General features: G+C 45.2%; 1 long non-coding RNA gene across 8 annotated transcripts in view; it reads left to right on the forward strand.

Moving 5' to 3' along the window:
* LOC125167178 (uncharacterized) overlaps nt 1-22,434 on the forward strand; it is a 67,242-nt gene that overhangs the window by 9,022 nt on the left and 35,786 nt on the right. For all 8 annotated transcript variants that reach the window (XR_007152689.1, XR_007152684.1, XR_007152682.1 and 5 more), the window contains one exon: nt 2,625-2,757. This is a non-coding gene — a long non-coding RNA (uncharacterized LOC125167178). The remainder of the gene's footprint in view (nt 1-2,624; nt 2,758-22,434) is intronic.

Genomic DNA, 22,434 nt, shown 5'->3' on the forward strand with positions numbered 1-22,434 from the left:
GCCTGCTGTCTATTTCTATTCTGCTTTTCCTTGTGTCACGCTTTCCCTTGGGTTGGCTGGCATTGGAATGTTCATGGGAATTTGGAGGACCCAGCCAGGAAGAAGAGGAACTGGGGTTGCATTTAGTTGGTGTTTAACTGGACATGCTTCTGTGGTTTGCAGTCATTTGCTCATCATCCTTTTGTGGGAATGACTTCCATGAACACCCCTGCTGGTCACTGGGCCGGCTCCCCCTGCTTTGGATACCAAGTCATATCCCAATGTGAATGAGTCCTATACCCAGCATCAGAAATCTTTGGTAGTGGAAGAGGAAAAAAGGTTAAAATGTATGGAGCCAGAAGCTAGTCTGTGTAATATTTCCCACTTAAAGAGATATACAAAATTGCAGGTGGAGAATTTGGTATTCACGGATGCCACATAAAATGGGAACTTTCTCCTATTGGGAACATGTTCAATAACTTAGCTTATACATTGATAAACACACCAGATATTTTTTTTTGATGGGCATTGTGAATCATAGACTTTATCAGAATTCCTATATTTGTAGGGCAAAATCTGTAGTACTACTAGAAATAGTATGTGTCACATGTTTTATGCATTTCAACTATCAACAACAATGATAAATTTTAACGAGCTGTGCTGAAGGAAAAATTCAATTATCTTTTTATTTATTTTCCAGGAGGTATTATAAAATCTTGTAGTGTGATAAAGTGATCAAAGATCATGTAGCCAAAAAAAAAAAAAAAAAAAAGTAAGGAAAAAAACCTATTATAAAGATACGGTGGGTGGTTGAGAGGTTATATTGTTTTTCCCAGATGTTGTGATGTTTGTGTTATTTCAGCTTTTAAGAATTTGTATATATTATTTTTTTCTCACTCTAAATGGGTATGTGTAATTTTGTATTCTTTTACTGAAAGAAGGCCTCCATAGTTGTATAAGCTTTGAATGGAGAATGGCACAGCAGAAAGATAGAATCCTGGTCCCTCTTGACATTTGGGAGCCCATGGCAAATGGATGGCCCACTGCCAGACTCCTTTTATTCAAGGGAGAAATAAATCTCTATCTTGTTTAAGTGACCATTATTTTGGCTTTTCTGTTATGAGCAACCAAACAGAATCTGAGTTGATATGCCCTTTGTCTCAGCAGTTCTATTTCCAGGAATTTATTCTATAGATATACTGGCACATATACATAATGATGTATGGTCAAGGTCATTCATTGCAGCAGAAGATAGGACATAGTCTATATGTCCATCAATGGAGGCTGGTTAGGTAAATTATGTGCATCCATACAGTGAGATAGTAAGCATTGTAAATTGGGAGGAAGCTTGTCATATTGATATGAAATTATCTCTAAACTGTACTGTGAAGAGAAAAAAATAAGTACAGAACAGTGTGAATGCTTATTTGTGTAAAATATAGTTGTACATACATATGTACACACACACACACACACACACACACACACACATATGTATTTATATATAGGCTGCCAGTTCCTGTACAGGCAACTAAGTGGCTGAGGACAGGAGTCAGAGAGAGACTTTTCTCTGTGTTCTTTTTGAATAATCATTGTGAACTTTAATCTATTTTAAAATAAGTAAAATTAAAGCTAGAAAACATTCTTTTTTAAAGTATAATTTGTTGTCAAGTTGGCTAGCATAGTGTGTACAGTGTGCTCTTGGTTTTGGGGGTAGATTCCAGTGATTCACCGCTTAATACCTGTATAACAAAACATATTGTTTGTTATAAAAAAACCTCTTTTCAGATTGAAAAAAAATCCCTGAAAGTCACCTGTAGATAGTGATGTTATATTCCTGGATTGCTCAGTACAGTCTTGCTTTATGCCTCTTATTCTGGTGTAATTATCAACATTGCCTGACTTCACTTTCAGTGGTGTCCCGGCTTGAATGATTAACTGTCTGGGCAGCTTACAAAGTGCATCACAGCCCACAACAAGTCCAGCCCACTACACTTACCACGGTGAACCCTGAGTAATGTACAGAATTGTGGAATCATTATGCTGTACACCTGAAACAAATATAGTATTGTATGTCAACCATATGGCAACAATAAATATATTAAAAAAATAAAAAAGTAGTCTGGCCCACCCTGTGATGAAACTGATCCCACTTCTTTGGCTGATGACCAGATGAAGTGGCTGGCTTGAGTTTAGGGGCCTTGAGTGAAGAAAAATGTGGCCTTTTAATAGTGAACAAATGTCAGTCAAGCAGGCAATGATCACACCAAGAGAGATAAAGGCAAGTGGAATACATGGAAGGTACACTAGTTTCACATCCTACTTCATGCCAGTGCTGGGGCATCGCTTAATGGGAGGAATGGTGGGTGAAGCACTGTATTGTTTATCTGATTTTCTTTCTTTTTTTTTTGCTGTATAATTGCATGCACAAATGTTACATGCATATGTCATGATTCAACTCTGTAGAACTTAACCACAGTGTGTTTGCAACCTGCTTCTATGTCATAGGCTGTGAGCTCTCTGACAGCAGAGAGCATGTGTGTTTTCTCCTTGTGTCCAGCTTATAGTCATACTCACTGAATATTGAATGAATTGATGAACTCTGTACAGACCTATGCTGACATCTGGTGCTCTCTTTTCCGTAGATTCTGGTTGTCAGATTTTGAAGACTATTATCTTTATGAAGACAGGAACTAGATTTACTTGAATCAACATTGGAACCTCACTACAGAACACTGATATAAGTGCTAATTAATATCAGTATATGCCTAGTATATAGTAAGTACCAAAAAATATTAGTTTGATGAATGAATGAATGAATGAATGATCCAGTTTTTGCAGCAGTCACCTGAGGACCAGCTTTTATACAGATCACTCCCATCACTGGTGTTATGGAATGAATGTTTGTGTTCCGCCCTGCCTCCCCAATCCCTATGTTGAAGCCCTAACCCCCAAACTGATGTTATTTGGAGCTGGCATCTTTGGGAGGTAATTGGAGTTAGATGAGGTCATGAGGGTAAGGCCTTCATGATGGAATTGGTGGCCTTATCCACCAGAGAGACATCTCTCTCTTTCTCTCCACTTGCACACACCAAGGAAAAGCCACGTGAGGACATAGCAAGTAGGTGGTTATCTGTAAGCCAGAAAGAGTCCTCACCAGGAACCCCATCTGCTGCCCCAGAGGTTCTTGAACTTCCCAAGCCTCTAGAACCCTGAGAAATAAAAGTCTATGGCTTAAGATGTTCAGTCTGTGGCATTTTGTATGGCAGCTGAGAAGACTGGAGCAGGTAGACGCCCCTGGCCTTGGGAGGGCTCTGGCCTTGGACCAGACAGTTCTCTCACACTGGTGGAGGAAGAGTTCATGGGGGATACAGTGTTTGGATACCTTCTTGAATGAACACAGGGAGCATCTTACAAGCTGTCACAACTTCCTATTGTCTCAGCAAAGTGCCCTTTTGAGCCTGCAGTTTCTTTCAAGCTTCTTTTCCTAGCTGTTGTGTTCATGATGGATGATATTCCCGTGTCAGGGAGTATATTCCCTGGGGATACTCAGGTTTTGATATAGTCTAAAAAAAACCTGGAAGAAAGTAAAGTGCTGTAACAATTCCTAAATGCCACATTACTAATAATATAGCGGTCCTGATTATTCACTTGGATTGTGCCATATTCAGAATGGGTTGTGAGTCATGCACTTACCAGTGAACCAACTGCCATGCCATCCTCTCTCTTCCATCAAGAATACATACATATCATGTTCAAGTCACTGTGGTGTGGTTTTAAGAAAGGTCCTGAATTTATTCCAGTTTTCCAAAACCTACCTAATCCGCAAATTTTAGTATTTTCACTGCCAGTAGTGAAAATCACCTTACAACTGATGGGGACATTCTAGGATAGGGAATCAACTCTTCCTTTTAGTATTGCCTCCTTCTGCATCCACTTTAAAACTGCATGCTCTTGAAGGATAACGCGTCCCTAACTCCCTAGTCACTTCTCTATATAGTGTTGGAGTGGTGTCAGTTGTGTGTGGCTGGGGAGGTAAGGGATTTGGGGTAAGGCTGCTGGAAAGGGGATGGATGGTACAGAGAAGGGGGCTGAGAGCTCTCAAGTCTCACATTTTGCTTTGGGCCCCAGAACAAAGCTCAGAGGTCAGCATAGGGCCATATGTGGTAGTCACCACTTCTCCTTACCTGTGTATCATCAGGCCTCACCATCCTTTGATAATCTATTGGCTCTGGGACACCCATCTTCTAAAGAGATGTTGGTGCCTGGCACACACTTGGCCTCTCTTTCGGTGTCTAGGTCCTGGCTGATCTCTGGCAAAGGGTGAGTGGTTTGGTGATGGGAGGAAACTGAGAGCTTGGGGTTGGATGGACCTGGGCTTGAGTTCCAGTTCTGTCACTTACTAGTTGTGTGGTCTTGGGCAAGTCACTTGACTTCACTGAGCCTCAGTTTCTTTATAAGTAAATGGGGTTTGTAATAAAACTTTCCACCTCATACAATTGTTATATTAAAACTGATATAATGCTTAACATGGGTCTTGGCACATAATAAGCCTTTGATAAATGTGAGCTATCATTTTTTCTGTATGTTTGCTTATTCTTCTGATATGTTGAAGATCAGGTATAAAAAGATTTTAGGTGGGATATTACCCAGTTGTCACTGACCATTTGCTGTTCAGCTTGGGATGAGGTTTGATGCTAGGACAAACCCCAAAATGGGTGGGCAGAGCCTAGTAAGTGTCCATTAGGGGAGGCTTGCCTTTACTGAGTCATTTCCAGATGCACAGAGCACCTGGGAGCACTGAGCTTCTTTGAGGAGTCCTGAACATGCAGGAGTAAAGCAAAAGTTCAATCCTGGGAAGGGTTGTTGGAGTCTAAAGCACAAATTCTAGAAAGGTGGAGTCTGGGTGGTCTCCCCAGAGCAGTCCTTTGGAGGGAGAAAGGAAATGTGGCAGTACCAGGCTACAAGGACAGGGGTATAGGCATCCTACACATCACTGATTGCTGATATAGAGCCTGAAAGCCATCTCTCCTGGACAATGAGCTGCTCAAGTTGAGGACAGTGCTGTGGGAATCTGAGCCTACAGCCTGGAATGGACCAGCCTGAGGCTCTGATTTTAACAAACAATGGGCAGTGAGTTCAGCATTTGGAGGCTTGTCACTAATCATAGGACCTTCACTAGAAAGCGCCTCTCTGGGTTTTGGTTTCCTCACCTGTGTGTTAAGAGGATAGATATTTCCTGAGATACCTTCCATTTCTGCCTTTCTATGGCTGGGAGATGGTAAGGAGAAATAAATAGTTTGGTTTTGGTGGACTGCCTTTTTTGTATCTCATTGTGTATGCCCCCTGCCATTCTCTCCTGACCTCGGGGACATTCTTGCTGCTATCTGATGGACTAGGACTCCAAAATTTACTGTCATCTCAGTCACCAGTACTGGTTACTGTGAAAAATATCTCATCTGCCTTTCTCTGCCTATGCACAAGGATGAGTTTTGCATTTCTCCTCTTACCTTTCCTTCATGACAATGGTGCCATTAGGTCATTCATTCATTCACTCACTCATTCATTTATTGGTTCATTCACTAGGTACCAAGCACAGTGCCAAAGGCACAGGAGAGAGCAATGGACATTGTCCTGTGCTTGTGGAGTGGGCATGATGTCGGAAGAGACAAATCTGGTGACAGGTGTAATGAGAAAGGAGAGGCTCTGTGTGGAGTGGGGGTGGGGAGAGTTGATGGGGAAGGGGGCAGTAAGATGTTTTTGAGGATGGGCCATTTGAGCTGAGACTTAAATGGTAAGTAGAAGTGAGACAAGAGAAGCAGGCATCAGTGTTGGGGAAGGAGAGGAAGGGGCACAGGAGGACGGATGTCAGCTCCTAGAGGGCGGGGACCCTTGACTCTTGTTTGCTGACTCTTGTATCCCAATGCTTTAAATGGTAGGCAATCAACGAATAGTTGCTTAATGGAAGAATAAATTGAGCCACTGGGGTAAAGTCTCTGTGGCAGGAAAGAAGCTGAAAGAAGGTGAGTGTCCCTGCAGTGCTGTCACTCAGAAGCTCAAAGAAGTTACGAGTAGAAGTTGGGGCCAAGTGTGTATGTGTGGGGGGTGCTCATCCAGTTTGGATTCCCTGAGAAGCAGATGCTGAGAGGGGGATTTGGGTGTAGGCAGTCTTTATTTGGGGAGCACAAGTGAGGGAATGGGGTAACTGAGAAGAAAAGGGAAAAGCCAGTAAATAGAGGGGGGGGGGTATTGATGAATGGGGCACCACTGTGGGCCTGGGAAGAGAGGCTGAATTTTGTGGGGGCCTCAGAGGAGTCTTGTGGGTATTGTCCTCCCAAGGGGGTGGTGGTTACTTATCAATGAGTCTTGCTCTCATTGGTTGAGGAGGGTCCCTTGGGCATTAAATCCCTAACACTGCCTGCTGCCCAGCTCAAGGGCTGAGCAAGCTATTGTGCTATGGAAGGAAGCCCTGGGGGGGAGGGGCTGCAAGCTGGGGGGCCCCCAGCTGCAGATGAGCTCGGAGGAGGCTGAGAGGGTCTGGGGTGAGTACCAACTGTGTCTGCTGCAAAGACAAAACGGGGGTTCCAAACGACAGAGGGTGCTGGCTTTGATTACGGTGGTGGCATTGCATGTGGAGGGAAGTAGGTAAATCTGAGGTCCTCTTTGGAGGTGGAAAATGATTAACAGTAAAGGGTCAAAGCTTTTTCTTTCTTCCTGTCTCTCCTCTTTCTTTCCACAAATGTTGATTGTTGTGGTTTGGCTTCCTGGCAAGCGACTCTGAGGCTAAGATTGTGGAGTGGGCTGTTTTAGGAGTGTCCCTGGACCAACACCTGTGGAAAGGAGGGCAGAGATGCAGGAATGGGGCACAGGGAGGACCACTGATGCCCTCGGCCAACCCCAGGTCCCCCTTGAAGCTATACCTGCCCTCCGCTGCTGTCCTGGGTGGGGTCCAGAAGCTGCACCTCCATCAGCCCATGGGCCCCCCTGGGAAGGGCCTGTGTGATTCTGGGCCAAGCAGCTCTCTTCAGCTGAGGCGATTTCTATCACGGTGTCCACCAAGGTTATTAAGAGTCTCGCGGGTCGGGTACTGCTGCAGGTGCTGGGACCATAGCAGTGAATGAGAACGGCCATAACAAGGGAGAGGCAGTAACAAACAAATATATATAACGTCAGACAGTGAGAAGCGCAAAGCAGAAAACAAACAGGGTTAGCTGAGTGATGGCTAGACCAGGAGGAGGAAGGTGGGGGTGGAGGTGAGGCAAACTTGGGAGAGGCCTGACAGTTTAGAGGCAGGACAGCCCCTCGCTGGAGGAGCAGCCAGCTCCCATCTCTCTGCCTCTGTGTATGGGGTAGGGGCACCACCCCCTCCCATGGGAAATTTGCCCTGGGACCCTCTGCTTCCTTGTTTGCGGGCAACCTGGGGTTTTAGGAGTTGGGCGATGGGGTTCACACGGCATTTCAATGGTGCTGCTGCCTTCTACCTGGAACAGCTGGCACAGCCTCGGGCCTGATCATTATTAACCCAGGGAGGGGGGTGGATTGGCAGAATGCACGCCTGGGCCCCAGCCAGGGCCGAGATTGTGTGTGTGTGTGTGTGTGTGTGTGTGTGTGTGTGTGTGTGTGTCCGTCCTCATGCGTGTCCTTGGCCCACCTCACCTGGGCAGGTGCCTGCAGGGAGCCAATCGCCTGCCCCTTATTGGAGGCCAGGGATGGGGAAGGACCCCCAGCCTGCTGCCCTCCCCCGACCCAGGCCCTTGGGTTTGCAGAGGAAGGTCGAGCAGCGCAGCCAGCCGCTGGGGGAGGCCAGGAGCCGGTGTCTGCGCGGTCACGGATCATTAGGGCCGCGCAGGCTGGCGCAGTCTCGGCCTGGGCGAGGGCGGCCAGTCTGCCAGCGGAGGGGTGGCGGGCGGCGAGTCCTCCTTGCACACAGCCGACCCCGGGCGGTGTGGCAGCTCCCGGCAGGGGAGGGCGCTGTCCAGGGGGTGCGCAGCTGGGGCCCGCAGGGCGTCAAGGGCCTGAGAGGGCAGCCCAGTCCGGGTCTTGGTCCTGCTGCGGGTTTCCCATAGGAAGCCACCGCCACTGCCCCCTCCCCACACCCCCAAATGGCAACCAGCCCCTCTGTTTCAGATGCCTCGGGTCGGTTCCCTGGTGACCGCAGAAATGAAGCCGTGGGTGACGACTTTTGGAAGACCCAGCACTTGCTCACATTAGCTAATAAAAACAGTACTGACTTGTAAAATAAATGTAGGGAAGACAAAGTTTTTAACTGTTGGTGCAGGTGTGTGCGGTGGTGGGTTGGCTGTTTTGCTGTTGTCCCCCGCAGCCCCGGTGTGAGGGCTTCCTCCTCCTCTTTTCCCTTCTCTGGCTTCCTTGGGGCTGGGCTGGCAGAAGCCAGGGACTTTTTAGCGTTGCAGCACTTACCAAATAAAAGTACCAGTTAAATTTGAATTTCAGATAAAGGAACTTTGTGTGTGTGTGTGTGTGTGTGTGTGTGTGTGTGTGTGTAAGTATGTCTCATTCATTATTTGAAACATGCTTATACTAAAAGTATTCATTATCTGAAGTTTGACAAATTTGTAAAGTGTAAGTATATCCCAAATAATACATGGGATATACTTATACTAAAAATATGGTCATTTATCTGAAAGTTATCTGAAATTCAAACTTAATTGGAATCCTGGATTTTATCAGGCAACCCTACTCTGAGAGCCACATCTCCTGTGTCCCACCATGTCCAGGAAACAAGGAAGGATGTAGAGCCCTCATCGCACCGTACCTCACCTCACTCCCAATATTGTGAGAGCTTCCCAAGCTGCTTCTGAGGTCAGGCTCTGGCTCGGAAGTGGCTTGTGGGTGTTGAATTAGGAACCAGCAGGCCTGGGCTCTGAGTCCCTGCCCTTTCAACACGGAGTTAGGCACGGTTAGCGTCCCTGAGACCTGCTTCCTCAGCTTTAAGAGGGTGTAATAGCAGATGATCATGTGGCCAGAAGGTCATCCATTCTAGCACATTCACTCTGTGCCTTTTAAGGAGCAGAGGGCAGGGGTCTCAAACTCTGAAGACGATGGGTGCTGTCTGGGTAGGTGGAAGGTAAGTGAAGTAAGAGCAGTTCCTCAAAGAGCATAATCCAGGGAGGGAGGAAGGGAGGAGGCAGCTGTGGTCTGGTTCCAGCTGGTAATTGTCACATGGTAAAGTGAGGTCAGATCCTACAATTTTTCTAAACAGCCTAGATATTGGGACTTTTACACAAAAAAATGTGATTTGAAAATATTGGCAACCAATTAATATTTTTGGTTAAACATTTTAAACACTGTGTAGTCCTAACAAATGAAACCTAACAGTTGTGCCAGATACTACTCTGAGAGCTTCCTGTATATTAATTTGTCCAGCCACCCTGGGAGATATTATTACGATCCCCATCTTACAAATGAACACATGGAGGCACAGAGAGACTAAGAGCTGATGCCATATTTGGTCTGAAGGCAGCCAGTTGGTTGTCTTTGAAAAGCAGTCCTTTCTGAGCCTGCGGGCACTAGTTATACTGAGCCGTGCTGAGGGCGGCACAGTGGCTAAAAGCCCAAGCTTAGGAGTGAGAGAGATGTGGGTTCAAGGCCCAGCCCTTCCTTCTCTCACCGGCTGTGCCATGCTGTGCCGGGAAATGTCTAATAGTGGGCTCTCCAAGGTGTTTGCCCATTTCCATGGTGTAAATACTCCCACCACTTTTGATCTGAAGCTACCAGGGTGCTGGCTGTTCTGTTAGCGAGAGAGGCGCACAACTCGCTCTGCTATGCTACTGCTGCTGTGACCTTAGACAAGCTGATTCATATTTGCGGCTTCCTTGCCTGTGACACTGAAATCTGAATGCCCACCTTTCAGCATGAGAAGTGAAGAAATGACGTGAGTGATGTGCTTTGGCCTCATGCTTGCACACCTAGTACGTGTTTAGCAAAGATTCAATGAATCTTTTTCTTTAGGCTCTTGACTTACAAAAATCCTCCTTCTTCTTCTTCAAGCCCAGGCACCTTCTACGCCTTCCATGATGCCCTCCTGCCTTAAATTCCCCGGGCTAGGTGGGGAGGTTTCTGACTCAGGAGATGGGGGCCCAGGTCATGGGCGCCCCCTTGTGGCAAAGAGCAGCAGCAACTTCTAGGGGGCAGAAGGCTGGCCTGGTTGCAGATGCTAAGACATGTGTGAGGCCTTAGGAAATCTTGCGCCTTCTCTGGCCCTAAATTTCTCTGCCTGTAGAATCGCGGTGGTAGTGCTTTTACTGTTCCTGCAGCTGAGGGGCAGACATGTGCCCCCTGAAAGGAAAATGCTTTGAAAGTTAATTCATCACATCTTTTAGCACCAACCCCTCCTGCCTCTGTGTGCTTTCCAGTTTTGTCATCTGTAGAATGGGAATAATAACTGTTGCGATCTCGTAGAGTCTTTGTGAGGATTAAATGAGTTAATTAATGTAAATTAAATTAGAATGGACCTGCCACATATTAAACATTACGTATATTAGCTATTCTTAGAAATAAAATATAACATTGTAAATGATATTGAGGGGTGATAAACTGTCAGTTTCCCTTTCAGGAGCCTGAGGGGTTCTTTTGAATAGATTCTGCTGGTGTTTCCTCCTTGCTGGATGCTCAGAACCCAAAGCCACTGGGCACCTGAATTTACTTCTTCCTACTCTGAACGCAGAACCCTGTGGGCAAGCGCACACATCTCATACATGCTGGTTCCTGAGAAGTTGTAGACATAGCAGTGGGCTGGAAACCTGTCTGTGCCTGTGGATGCAGAGATATCTCCATCCTACCTTTCCCTTTTAGCCAAAAATATTTTTTAAGTTTATTTATTTATTAAAGAAAGTGCACATACATGTGAGGTGGTGAGGGGCAGAGAGAGGAGAGGGAGGGAATCCCAAGCAGGCTTCACACGGTCAGTGCATAGCCCAACATGGGGCTCGAACTCATGAACCATGAGATCATGACCTGAGCCAAAATCGAGAGTTGGATGCTTAACCGACTGAACCACATGGGTGCCCTTAGTGAAAAGTAGTTTTTAAGCCCCAAGGAGGTCCAACGCCTAGACTGCACTGGTTCTGATCTCAGGGGTGACAATATAAATATCATAAAGTCAGGACTGGAGTCAGAAAACCAGACTTTGCCTGAGTGCTCTTGGACAAGTTATTCAGCCACCCTGAGCCTCAGTGTTCTCATCTGTGAAATGGAGGGATTGATCTCTGAATATTCTTTCCATTTCTAGAACACTGTGTGTTCCTTGGTCGTCTTCTTCTCTTGGCTGTGGAGGTTGGTAGGAGTGGAGGAAGTGGGAGATGTCAGGACTCCTTTTTTGGCTCTTGCTCACCCTGGATGCTAGCATCTGACCGGAGTGAATCTGTAAGGGAGAAATTGTTGAGTAATAGGGAGGATCTTAGCCCATTTGTGAGGAGCAGTGTAATGGTGGGTGAGAGCTCATGGCAAGAGAAGGGGGGGTGGTAGTGGAAGCTGAAGAAACTTCTGGTGCATAACTATGGTGCTCATGTGGGTCATTGGTTCCTTTGTGGTTTGTTCTGCCTCCCTTCCTTTAGGAAACTGTCACTCCCCAATACCTGTGTTTCAGGTGACCAGTCCCTGACCTGCAGTGGGCTTATGACCCAAGCTGGGGAAAGCAAATCCTTTTCAAGGACCAATATGGATGGTGAGGGAGAGAGGGGCAGACTCCTTTCTCTGGCGTCGCTGCCTGTGTGACTGCCTGGACCATCTTTGTTGCCACATGGAGAGAGTCTGCCTGAAAATGGAGCAAACTCAAGGGAAGGCAGAATAGCAGCAGAAGGTCCTAGGGACATAATTTGAACTCCTAGATGCAGCCATGCCAAAAGCCAGTCCCACCCTTGGATTTCCCATTTATTTGTACTTATAAATTCCTCCTTTTTATTATTCCAATTTGAGTGGGGTTTCTATTGATGACAGTTGACAGAGTCCTGGAAAATGTAATGTCCAATAAATGTAATAGCACTTCAGGATGATATGTTAGATCCTTTCTACTCAAAATGGTCCATGCACCAGCAGCACGGGCATCCCCTGGAGGCTGAAATGCAGAATCTCAGGCCCATTTCAGATCTAGTGAATCAAGATCCCAGGATTAACGAGATCCTAGGATATTCACATACACATGGAAGTCTGAGAAGCATTACTCTAGACCAGTGGTTCTCTGCTCTAGCTGTATACTAGAGAGTCTCAATACCCTAGCTATACTCCAGGCCAATTGAGTCAGAATCTCTGGGGTCGGGGGGGCAGACCCTGGCATCAGCATTTTTGGAAGATCCCCTGGTGGTAACAACATACAGTCAATGTTGAGAAGACCTGCTTTGGTGTGATTTGCTTGGTGGGAGCAAAAGGCCTCATGTTTTGTGATTTAGCCTGGAATGGGAACCTACTTTTGTGGAGGGTACAGCAAAGGGACTTCCTGGTAGTGATGGGGATCCCTTTGGAATGACATGGGAGCTGCCCTTGTCAAGCAGAGGGGCCAGACCGGACTGTACCCCATAGGCACCCCAAGGGGGGTTTACCCAATCTGGGAATACTTTCTTTTTCTGTCACCTCAAAATATCTTCTTTTATCTGAATCCATAACCCAGGACTACATGAAAAGCTCCTATGCTTTCAAAAATCCAACTTCCTCCGACACAGGCACTTGAACATAAGTACAACCTGAATCCCAAACTGAACCCAAATATTATTTTTTTATTGAACCGTGAACTACCCCCAAAATATGTTGTGAGTTTTCATTTTCCTTCTTAAAAATCATTGTTGTGGTGAATCAGTTCACTCTGGAACTAATCCAGATGCTTTCTAAAGCCAGTCAACTGGAAGAAAATGGGGATATCAAAATATTCTCTGAATTGAACCTGAGGGAAATTCTTTGCATTGGAGACTTTGCTACGACTGGTCACTGTGGGAATTTGGCCCTGTGGCCTCATCTTTCCAGTGACTAGTTGGATGCTGTGTTCTCCTGCCTTTCCATCTCTCTCTGAGTGAGGACCTTGCCAGGACCTGTGGGGGCACCTGTGACCAATTATGGATAGGTCCAGGTGGCCTCATTAGGATGTTAGCAGGTGGCAGAGGTTGGTGTGCTCAGAAAAATGAGGAAGATGGAGGTATCCTGTTCAGGAGGAGAAGAAGGATGGGCAGGGAGTTTCTGGGGCTGCTTTGTGTTTGTTCTTTATGGTCTTAACTGCTGGCAAAGAACCATTTCCTGCCTGGAGCTCTGCTTGGAGCAGGGAGAGGGGTGGGAGTGCTGGGGAGAAAGCTGGAAGCCCTTCTCCTACTCACCTAGTCAGCAGCGCATTAGGATTCTAATCAGGCAGAAATAGCTTCCTGTCAGCTCATTACAAACTCTTAACAAGGTCCCAGCTCCAGGTCGGGGCTGCTTTTCTCCTGCTGGGGACAATGATGAGCAGCTTGTTGGAACCTTTGGTAACTCATTTGTTACAACATGTGATTCACAGCAGCAGGAGGGCTCTAGGGTGGAGGCGGTGGAGGAGGGAACAGGGGAAGAGATGGAGACAGGGGCCGCCTCACAGAGGACAGGAAGGCAAAATTGTCCGATGCTTTAGGGAAGCCAGGCCCACACCCTAATGGACAACTAGAATCTTCTGTGAATCTGGGCCTAGTTATGTGTGAGGTGACAACTGTGTGTGGGAGCAGGTGGCATCATGACCACTTGCTGGCAGAGACAAGGCCAAGTTTTTTATCCAGTGGGGACAGCACTCAGGAGCTCTGCTTTGCATGCCCGCATAGCCTGAGGCCAATCCTTGAACTTAGTGATTTGAAAAATATTTGCATGCCATAATTTTCCAGCTCAAAAACTATCAAGGGTTCCCAAATTCCCATTGTCTTACATTTAAACTTCTTTATTTGTCTATCAGGACTCTTCCTAAAACAACCCTACACATACTAGTCGTATTTCAAGTTTTTACCCCTATCCAAAATCCTCTATTGGAAACTCTTGAGGGCCTGATTTCTTCAGTATCTCATAGAAATAGTTAATTTTACCTTCTCCCTGGTTTTCTTTCATATTCAAGTTCTCTCCATTCATCAAAGCTTAACCAAAGCATTATATCTTCTATATATCTTTTCATGGTTATGCAAACGTTCACTGGATGCCTACAGCATGGCTTAAAACAGGAATCAGCCAACTACAGTTCGTGGGCCAAATCTGGCCCACTGCCTATTTTTATAAATAAAGTTTCATTGCCACACAAGCCATGTACTGCAGTTACTTATTGTCTGTGGCTCCTTATCTACCATAACAGCAGAGTTGAGTAGCAGAGACTGTATGACCTGCGAAACCTAAAGTATTTACTATCTGCCCATTTGCAGAAAGTTTGCCTACCCCAGCTTAAACTATAAGACATAGAACACGCTTAATTTCTTTCGAAAAGCCTCACCAGACTCTTCTGTACTCCTCCTCTCCCTGTCGAGTGCCTGCTTCCCATCTTTTTCTGCTCTGAACGTCCATCACGTTTTACTGTTTGTTGCTTGTGATACTTTTCTCTAAAATTTTAAGTAGTCACCTATTGAAGGACATGTTTTGTGTGATCCTCTAATCTGTAAGAGCTTTGAGGGCAGAACCTGTTCAGACCCACCTCCGCAACCCCTCGGTTCTTAACACAAAGATCAGTAAGTGGGGAGAGGACCTTGTTGGTTGAAGTCTGCTGTGGCTCCTGAATGGCCTCCTTGAACTGCCACAAGGGCATCACCAGCTTCTGGAAGGTCTGTGTAGATCATGGCAGCATGGTGACTGCGTTCCCACTGGGCTATGGCCATCTAGTCCCGCCCTTTAACTGGGAGCCAGACCCTACATCCTTAATATTGAGACCAGCATTTCAGGGATGGAGGGATGTTCTGCAACTCTGAGGATGATTTATTGGATGCTACTAATCCTGGCCCATGTCCATCCCTCCTTCCTTTAACTTGAGCCTACATTTTAGGGAATTCTAGGTGTAGGACCATCAATTCCATGGAGATATCCAAGAAAAATAAAGGCTTCCTATCTCTCAATCCTTGTTGTAAAATCACAGTGTAACTGTGGTAGGCAGAATAATGGATCTCCAAGATGCTCATGTTCTAATCCCCAGATTTAATGATGGTATTAAAATTTTTTTTTTCTTGGGGCGCCTGGGTGGCGCAGTAGGTTAAGCGTCCGACTTCAGCCAGGTCACGATCTCGCGGTCCGTGGGTTCGAGCCCCGCATCGGGCTCTGGGCTGATGGCTCAGAGCCTGGAGCCTGTTTCCGATTCTGTGTCTCCCTCTCTCTCTGACCCTCCCCCGTTCATGCTCTGTTTCTCTCTGTCCCCAAAATAAATAAACATTGAAAAAAAAAATTTAAAAAAAAAAAAGCAAAAATTTTTTTTCTTGCATTTATTTATTTTTGAGAGACAGAGCACAAATGGGGGAGGGCAGACAGAGAGGAAGTCACAGAATCCAAAGCAGCCTCCAGGCTCAAGCTGTCAGCACAGAGCCTGATGTGGGGCTTGAACCCACCAACCGTGAGATCATGACCTGAGTTGAAGTCAGACGCTCAACCGACTGAGCCACCCAGGCATCCCTAATGATATTATTTTAAAGTGCCGGGGCGCCTGGGTGGCGCAGTCGGTTAAGCGTCCGACTTCAGCCAGGTCACGATCTCGCGCTCCGTGAGTTCGAGCCCCGCGTCAGGCTCTGGGCTGATGGCTCCGAGCCTGGAGCCTGCTTCCGATTCTGTGTCTCCCTCTCTCTCTCTGCCCCTCCCCCGTTCATGCTCTGTCTCTCTCTGTCCCAAAAATAAAATAAACGTTGAAAATTCTGACCCTCTAAAACCTTGTCATCAGATATTTAAAAAAATAAAAAATAAAAAAAAAATAAAGTGCCAACGTGAGTCTGAAGCTATGATTAAGGTTAAGAACTTTGAGATGGGAGATGACCTTGGATTATCTGATTGGGTTCAATTCAATCACTTGTGTCCTTAAAAGGAGAATAGGCAGGAGAGGCCAGAGAGCTGCCATGTGAGAGGGATTTGATCCAGTGTTGCTGGCTTTGAAGATGGAGGCAGGGAGTCATGAGCCCTGCAGTGAGGTCAGCCTCTAAAACCTGGAAAGCTAAGGAACAGATTCTCCCCTAGAGCTTCCAGAAAGGTAGATGGTCCTGGCAACACCTTGGTTTTCGCTCAGTGAGACCCATGTCAGGCTTCTGACCTCTAGAGCAGTCAGCTAATAAATTAGTGTTAAGACTGAATTTGTGGTAATTTGTTACAGCAGCAGCAGGTGACTAATACAAAATACTCCCTACCCCGCTTTTCTTTTTAGCCTGGAATGGCTGACCCTCCACTTGCACCAAATGGTTCAGTGACTCAGAGGCATAATGGGGAGGTGGAGGTCAGATGGGCATTTGCCCATTCATTACAGAAAAAAAGCCATGTTGTCCTGGAGCTAAAGCTGCACTGGTTTTCTTTGAAGTCATGACCTTTGCTTCTAAGAATAGATTGGGCAAATGTGAATGACCTTTTGCTGGCAGCCTATCGGGGAAGGGATGGACCAACCTTGTGGGTTTTTTGTTGTGTGTGTATATAAACTTTAGGTTTTTAGCACCAGCTGGTAGAACTCTGGTCCTCAGAGAACCAGGAGCCCTAAAGTTCAGGGCCTGGGGTGCTTTCCCCTGGGCACTGCTGTGGTTACAAGAATAATCGGATGAACCTTGTATCCGTGATCTGGTGACATGGTGATACTATACAACCCACCACCCACTGAACCTTACTGACTTAGAATGATAACCCTTTATCATAGCTCACAGGTTTATGGATTGGTTGGCCAACTCTGCTGATCTGGGCTGGGCTCAGCTGGGCTTGCTTATGCATCTGTGGTCAGTTGACAGGTTGGCGGGAGGCTGATTGGTCTAGGGTGACCTCAGCTGGGGAGACTTAGCTCTTCTCCATGTGCTCTCTCATCCTCCAGAAGGCTAGTTGCTCTTATTCTCATGATGGAGACAGAGAGGGGGTGTGGGGAGTGGGCGAGGTCTCTCGAGGCCTAGGCTTGGAACTGAGACATTGCTGCCCACTCGTGCTGCTGCAGTCTGTTGGCCCAAGTAAGTTACAAGGCAACCTAAATTCAAAGAACAGGGAAATAGACTCAACCCCTTGATGAAAGGAACTACTGAGTCACATTGCAAGTGGTGTGGGAAGGATGGAGAATTAGGGCCATTTTTGCATTCAATCTGCTACAAACTCTGGGGAGGGAATAATGCCCTTGTTCCAAATAGCTCCTGATGGTTGAGGTGAACTAGGCTCCTGCCCACTTCTGGCTTCTCTCTGTAGGCTGTGAGCCATCAGAGCCTCCAGACCCTCTCTCCTCTTCACTACCTGCCCTTGCCAGTAGAAGCCATAATTCTCCCTATGAATTGCCACCTGCCAGCCCCTCCCTTCTATGTCTCTCTGCTTCAAGCCTGAGGGCTGTCGTGGGCGACCTGCTGGCTTGATGAATGCGGCTTCTGTAAACCTTCCCCTGGCCTCTGTCGCAACATCAGCGTGAAATGAACTTGCTAATACTCCGAGAGCTACAGTCCTTTTCCTCTTCCCCAGCGCGATGCATCAGATCGATCTGGCCGGGTGAGCCACGACAAACCCCACAGAAAAAAGCATCAGCAAATTTAAAGCCTCGTTCGAGGTCTTGATTCACCATAAACTAAGTTGCCGGCAGCAGGCATTGACACTTCTTCCACTGAGGTTGATACTAGGATTTATCGACTTGCCGTAAGATGTTGATATTGACCAAGACTGAGTTCCAAATGAAAAGGCCCATGGCAGTATATCTTCATTGCTCAAGTAATCCGAGGACTTGCTAATCCTTCCTTGTCCCACTCAATAATGTTTTGCAGAAATTCTTTTGGAACGGAGAGACTATCACTTAGACACAACAAGATGCTCTTTCCCCACAAGCACTCATTAAAGAGGGATGGAATACAAGCAGTGTGTTGAGAACACGACCAAAGTGCTGGAAAATCTATTCATGCCCACACCCCAAAACCTTTCACTTTTTAGAGACTCAGTTCTATCCTCCTGGGAAACTGCCCAGAAAAAAAAAACACAATAGGACTTCACACAGGACCTGCTCACGAATAATGTCAGCTTCCCTTTCTCCACTGGTCCTCAGGCTAATGGATCCCGATCCCAGGGGATGCTCTGATGTCATCCTTAGCCCTGGTCCCTGACAGTGAAATTAATGTGACATTTGGTTCTTGCTAATTTCAAGGCCCACTAGGAACACAGAGAAAGAAGGGAAAATTTATTACCTGCTAATTTATTTTCTCATTGAAATACAGTCTGCAGCCCTCACTTTAGGGGAGGATATGTTTGCAGTAGAATCATATACAGTGAGTTTTGAGTTATTTTAGGTGTCAGGGTCCCTGGGGAAACCAGCAAAGAGAAGATGAGCAGACAGAACAGGGCCAAGGAAGTAGCCCGGAGAGGCAGATAAAGGAGTGAGCCAGAGGGGCAGAATTTCCAGCCCAGCTTCCTTACTCAGCTCTGTTCTGCCTGATAGTCTCTAAAGGCCCATTCAAGGGGGGAAAACAGAGGTCAGCAGGGAGAGGCCAAGGAAGGCAGAGCCACAGGAAGATGGGGCTTTCACAGATATGCGGTCAGGGAGGCACATGCAGGATGCCCAGATGTTGATCCACAGTGGGACCCTTGCTCCATGCTCCATGCAAGACCTTTGATGTCATTAGCAGTACGATCATGACTAGCCCTCCAGCTTGACACTCCAGGGAGGGAAGGAATTGGTCACTGCATCAAATGCATCCCAAAAAGGTACTGACACAGAGATTCTGAGCACAGGCTTGGCAGTCGGACAGTACTGGGTTTGAAACCTGGCCTCAGCATTTACCAGCTGGGTGACCTTGGGCAAGTCTCTTATCCTTTCTAAGCCACAGTTGCCTCATCTGCAAAGAGGAGGAAATAATAACACTGCCATGGCAGACACCATATATTGCCTCCTTTCCCCCTCTGCCAACAGAAGATCAGTTTTGTTCAGGTATCAGTTCAGGTGTGATCTCTGGGGAGGTGGGCCCACTTCCTGATCCAGGAACGAATGTGTGAATGAGATACAAGGGAATATTTCTGGGTGATTCTGAGAAAGATGTTCACTCCCTGATAAAAGAAGTTTTGACATGTGCTTCCTTCCTGATGTGGAGTAGGTAAGGGAAGAATCTCCTTGATTTTGCTGCCTTCTGTTTCCTATGGTGGAAATTTGAAAAAAAGTTTTATTTATTTATTTTTTTGAGAGAGAGACACCGTGAGTAGGGGAGGGGCAGAGAGAGAGAGAGAGAGAGAGAGAGAGAGAGAGAGAGAAGAGAGACTCCCAAGCAGGCTCTGCAGTGGCAGTGTAGGGCCCGACATGGGGCTCAAACTCACAAAACTGTGAGATCATGGCCTGAGCTGAAGCCAAGGGTGGGACACTTAACCAACTGAGCCACCCAGGTGCCCCAGAATGTAAGTTTTCATTTCTTTTTTTTTTTTTTTTTTTTTTTTAATTTTTTTTTTTCAACGTTTATTTATTTTTGGGACAGAGAGAGACAGAGCATGAACGGGGGAGGGGCAGAGAGAGAGGGAGACACAGAATCGGAAACAGGCTCCAGGCTCCGAGCCCTCAGCCCAGAGCCTGACGCGGGGCTCGAACTCACGGACCGCGAGATCGTGACCTGGCTGAAGTCGGACGCTTAACCGACTGCGCCACCCAGGCGCCCCTAAGTTTTCATTTCTTTAGGATAAGTAACTAGTAATGGGATTGCTAGTATGTGTATATTTAACTTTTTAAGAAATTGCCAGATTGTTTTCTGGAGTGGCCATACAATTTTGCATTCTTACCAGCAAGTTCAGAGAGTTCTAGTTATTCTACATTTTCATCAACACTTGGTCTTTTGGGTACTTTAAAATTTATCTTTAGCCATTTAATAGATGTGTGGTGGACAAGTCACTGATTTTTAATTTGTGTTGTTCTAATGGTTAATAATGTTGAACATTTTTTTCAACATCCATATATCCTCTTTGATGAAGTGTTTATTTTATTCCTTTGTCCATTTAAAAATTGTATTATTTGTTTTTGTATTGTTGAGTTTTAAGAATTCTTTATGTAGTCCTTTGTTGTATATGTGATTTGAAAATATTTTCTTCTAATCTGTAGTTTTTCATTCTCTTACCAGTGTCCTTTGCAGACCAAAAGTCTTCCATTTGGAAGAAGTCTGATACTCAATTTTTTCCTTTATGGATTATATTTTTGGTGTTAAATCTAAGAATGTTTTTCTAATTTCACATCTCAAAGATTGTCACCTGTTTTTTCTACAAGTTTTATATTTTATACTTAGATCTATGATTTATTTGGGTGAATTTTTGTGTAAGACGTGAAATTTAATTTGAAATTCATTTTTTTTTTTTTAGAATATGGCTGTCCAGTTGTTCTAACACCATTTGCTGAAAAGACTGTCTTTTCTCCACTGAATAGTTTCTGTACCTTTCTCAAAAATCAGTTGGCCATATTTGTGTGGCTCTATTTCTGGACTGTATTCTGTTTCATTGGTGTGTGTGTGTATTTTTTTTTCTTTTTAAAAAATGTTTATTCATTTTTGAAAGACAGAGCACAAGCAGGGGTGGGGCAGAGAGAGAGGGGGACACAGAATCTGAAGCAGGCTCCAGGCTCTGAGTTGTCAGCACAGAGCCTGACATGCGGCTCGAACTTCAAGCCGCGAGATCTTGACCTGAGCCGAAGTCGGATGCTCAACTGACTGAGTCACCCAGGCAAGCCAGTGTGTGTGTGTATTTCTTTGCTAGTACCATGTCTTGACTTACTGTACCTTTGTAGAGAGTGTTAAGATCGGGTAGTTTGATTTCTCCAATCTTATTCTTTATTTTCCAAAATTATTTAAGCTATTTATCAGTTTGGGCTGCTGTAACAGTAGTGAGTAGCTTAAGTAATAAACATTTATTTCTCAGCTCTAGAGGCTGGAAGTCCAAGAATAGGGTGTTGACATGGTTGGGTTCTAGTGAGGGCCCTCCTCCTGGTTCATAGATGACTGCAGTCTCACTGTATTCTCACATGGTGGAGACAGAGAAGAAGCAAGCTCTCCTTTGTCTCTTCTTATAAGGGCACTAATCCTGTCATGAAGACCCCACCCTCATGACCTAATTAGCTCACAAAGGCCCCATCTCCAAATACCACTACATTGAGAACTAAGGTTTCAACATATAAGTTTTGGAGGGGACACATACATTCAGTCCATTAGCACCATTTTGTTCCTTTGCTTTTTTGTATACATTTTAGAATTAGCTTGCCCAAATCTATACAAAAATCCAGTTGGGAGTTGGATTAAAGCTGTATTGAATCTATTGATCAGTCTGGGAAAAATAGACATGTTTACTGTATTGATTTTTCTACTTCATGAGCATGGTATGCCTCACCATTTATTTAGGTCAAATGTGCATTATTTCACCAGCATTTTATAGCTTTCAGGATACAGATTCTACATGTATTTTGTTAGATTTATATCCAAGGATTTAATTTTTTGAAGTTATAAATGGTATGTATTTTTGCTAGTATCTGAAAATATGATTGAGTTTTCTGTGTTTATCTGGTAGCCTGTGACCTTGCTAAACTCATTCTTGTTTCCAGGAATTTTGTTGTTTTCTTAGGATTTTCTACCTTGAAAGTTGTGAATAAAGTCAGTTTTATTTATTCCTTTCCAATCTGTTAAGATTTTCACCTGAATGGGGCTGGTGAGAATATGTTTTCTTCCCAGTCTAGGGGAAAAGAATTTGATGTCTCACATTTAACATGATGTAGCTGTAGGGTTTCCCTAGATGCCCTTTATTAGGTTGAGAATGTCCTCTTGCACTCCTAGTTTACTGGGATTTTAGAGTGATTAGATAGTGAATTTTGTTAAATGCTTTTCTGCATCAATTGATACAATCCTAAGGGTTTTCTTCTTTGGGCTGTTGATATGGTGGATTGCATGGATTGATTTTCCAATATTGAATCATCCTTGCATTTCCAGAATAAACTCCACTTGTCCTTCTATATTTTCCTGGACTTAATATGATAATATTTTTTTGAAAATTTTAAATCTATATTTATGAGGGATATTGGACTCTAGTTTTCTTTCTTTTTCTTTTTACCTTTTTTTGCGGGGAGAGGTGATATAGTCTTTGGTTTTTGGAGTCAAGGTAATCGTAACATCATAAATTGAGACAAAATGCTCCTTTCTTTTCTATTTTCTGGAAGACATTGTCTAGAATTGGTATTATTTATTCCTAAACGTTTGGTAGAATTTGTTAGTGAAATCATCTAGTCCTGTGGCTTATGTTTTTTGGGAAGGTTTTAAACTATAAATTAAATTTCTCTAATAGTGATAGTACTATTTGGGTTATATATTTCATTCTGGGTGA

The sequence above is a fragment of the Prionailurus viverrinus genome, chromosome B3 (assembly GCF_022837055.1).
Source record: "Prionailurus viverrinus isolate Anna chromosome B3, UM_Priviv_1.0, whole genome shotgun sequence".
NCBI classification, from domain to species: domain Eukaryota; kingdom Metazoa; phylum Chordata; class Mammalia; order Carnivora; family Felidae; genus Prionailurus; species Prionailurus viverrinus.